Genomic DNA, 2,500 nt, shown 5'->3' with positions numbered 1-2,500 from the left:
GCTATGCAGTGTTGGGCCTGGTTAGTACTTGGATGGGAGACCACCTGGGAATACCAGGAGCTGTAGGTAATTTTATACTGCCTTAACATTCTTTTCTATTACATTTTACATTTAATTTTTCAACTTATCATTGAATTTACTTGAGTTAAGAAGTAAAAGAGGTCTAAAGTTAATGTTTTTGAGCACCTACAGCCAAACCACTTTGGACATGCCCAATCTGGTCTGATCTTGGAAGCTATGCAGTGTTGGGCCTGGTTAGTACTTGGATGGGAGACCACCTGGGAATACCAGGTGCTGTAGGTAATTTTATACTTCCATAACATTCTTTTCTATTTCATTTTACATTTAATTTTTTCAACTTATCAATTAATTTACTTGAGTTAAGAAGTAATACAGGTCTAAAGTTAATGTTTTTGAGCACCTACAGCCAAACCACACTGGACATGCCCAATCTCATCTGATCTTGGAAGCTATGCAGTGTTGGGACTGGTTAGTACTTGGATGGGTGACTACCTAGGAATCCCAGGTGCTGTAGGTAATTTTAAACTGCTATAACATTCTTTTCTATTACATTTTACATTTAATTTTTTCAACTTATCAATGAATTTACTTGTGTTAAGAAGTAAAAGCGGTCTAAATTTAATGCTTTTGAGCACCTACAGCCAAACCACAGTGGACATGCCCAATCTCATCTGATCTTGGAAGCTATGCAGTGTTGGGCCTGGTAAGTACTTGGATGGGAGACCACCTGGGAATACCAGGAGCAGTAGGTAATTTTATACTACCAGAACATTCTTTTCTATTACATTTTACATTTAATTTTTTCAACTTAACAATGAATTTACTTGAGTTAAGAAGTAATAGTGGTCTAAATTTAATGCTTTTGAGCATCTACAGCCAAACCACACTGGACATGCCCAATCTCGTCTGATCTTGGAAGCTATGCAGTGTTGGGCCTGGTTTGTACTTGGATTGGAGACCACCTGGGAATACTAGGTGCTGTAGGTAATTTTATACTGCCATAACATTCTTTTCTATTACATTTTACATTTCATTTTTCAACTTATCATTGAATTTACTTGAGTTAAGAAGTAAAAGAGGTCTAAAGTTAATGTTTTTGAGCACCTACAGCCAAACCACACTGGACATGCCCAATCTCGTCTGAACTTGGAAACTATGCAGTGTTGGGTCTGGTTAGTACTTGGATGGGAGACCACCTGGGATTACCAGGTGCTGTAGGTAATTTTATACTGCCATAACATTCTTTTCTGTTACATTTTAAATTTAATATTTTTAGCTTATCAATGAATTTACTTGAGATAAGAAGTAATAGAGGTCTAAAGTTAATGGCTTTGGGCACCTACAGCCAAACCACACTGGACATGCCCAATCTCGTCTGATCTTGGAAGCTATCCAGTGTTGGGCCTGGTTAGTATTTGGATGGGAGACCACCTGGGAATACCAGGAGCTGTAGGTAATTTTATACTGCCATAACATTCTTTTCTATTACATTTTACATTTAATTTTTCAACTTATCATTGAATTTACTTGAGTTAAGAAGTAAAAGAGGTCTAAAGTTAATGTTTTTGAGCACCTACAGCCAAACCACACTGGACATGCCCAATCTCGTCTGATCTTGGAAGCTATGCAGTGTTGGGCCTGGTTAGTACTTGGATGGGAGACCACCTGGGAATACCAGGTGCTGTAGGTAATTTTATACTGCCATAACATTCTTTTCTATTACATTTTACATTTAATTTTTTCAACTTATCAATGAATTTCCTTGAGAAAAGAAGTAATAGAGGTCTAAAGTTAATACTTTTGAGCACCTACAGCCAATCCACACTGGACATGCCCAATCTCGTCTTTTCTTGGTAGCTATGCAGTGTTGTGCCTGGTCAGTACTTTGATGGGAGACCACCTGGGAAAACCAGGTGCAGTAGGTAATTTTATACTGCCATAACATTCTTTTCTATTACATTTTACATTAAATTTTTTCAACTTATCAATGAATTTACTTGAGTTAAGAAGTAATACAGGTCTAAAGTTAATGTTTTTGATCACCTACAGCCAAACCACACTGGACATGCCCAATCTCGTCTGATCTTGGAAGCTGTGCAGTGTTGGGACTGGTTAGTACTTGGATGGGAGACTACCTAGGAATCCCAGGTGCTGTAGGTAATTTTAAACTGCCATAACTTTCTTTTCTATTACATTTTACATTTAATTTTTTCAACTTATCAATGAATTTACTTGTGTTAAGAAGTAAAAGAGGTCTAAATTTAATGCTTTTGAGCACCTACAGCCAAACCACAGTGGACATGCCCAATCTCGTCTGATCTTGGAAGCTATGCAGTGTTGGGCCTGGTAAGTACTTGGATGGGAGACCACCTGGGAATACCAGGAGCTGTAGGTAATTTTATACTGCCATAACATTCTTTTCTATTACATTTTACATTTAATTTTTTCAACTGAACAATTAATTTACTTGAGTTAAGAA

General features: G+C 37.3%; 1 non-coding gene and 9 pseudogenes across 1 annotated transcript; all 10 read left to right on the top strand.

Annotated features, from left to right (window-relative positions):
• LOC148451607 (5S ribosomal RNA) overlaps positions 1-69 on the top strand; it is a 119-nt pseudogene extending 50 nt beyond the window's left edge.
• Positions 70-184: 115 nt separating this feature from the next.
• On the top strand, positions 185-303 carry LOC148451606 (5S ribosomal RNA; annotated as a pseudogene).
• A 116-nt stretch (positions 304-419) lies between these two features.
• Positions 420-538, top strand: LOC148451605 (5S ribosomal RNA; annotated as a pseudogene).
• A 116-nt stretch (positions 539-654) lies between these two features.
• On the top strand, positions 655-773 carry LOC148451604 (5S ribosomal RNA; annotated as a pseudogene).
• Positions 774-889: 116 nt separating this feature from the next.
• LOC148451603 (5S ribosomal RNA) lies at positions 890-1,008 on the top strand (annotated as a pseudogene).
• Positions 1,009-1,123: 115 nt separating this feature from the next.
• On the top strand, positions 1,124-1,242 carry LOC148451602 (5S ribosomal RNA; annotated as a pseudogene).
• A 116-nt stretch (positions 1,243-1,358) lies between these two features.
• Positions 1,359-1,477, top strand: LOC148451601 (5S ribosomal RNA; annotated as a pseudogene).
• A 115-nt stretch (positions 1,478-1,592) lies between these two features.
• Positions 1,593-1,711, top strand: LOC148451600 (5S ribosomal RNA). The gene has a single exon (XR_015874984.1). It is a non-coding gene; the product is annotated as a 5S ribosomal RNA (ribosomal RNA).
• Positions 1,712-2,062: 351 nt separating this feature from the next.
• LOC148451599 (5S ribosomal RNA) lies at positions 2,063-2,181 on the top strand (annotated as a pseudogene).
• A 116-nt stretch (positions 2,182-2,297) lies between these two features.
• On the top strand, positions 2,298-2,416 carry LOC148451598 (5S ribosomal RNA; annotated as a pseudogene).
• Positions 2,417-2,500: the final 84 nt, after the last annotated feature.

The sequence above is a fragment of the Taudactylus pleione genome, unplaced genomic scaffold (assembly GCF_031769625.1).
Source record: "Taudactylus pleione unplaced genomic scaffold, aTauple2 ptg001184l, whole genome shotgun sequence".
NCBI classification, from domain to species: Eukaryota; Metazoa; Chordata; class Amphibia; order Anura; family Myobatrachidae; genus Taudactylus; species Taudactylus pleione.
This window is presented reverse-complemented; position numbering and strand designations above follow the sequence as displayed.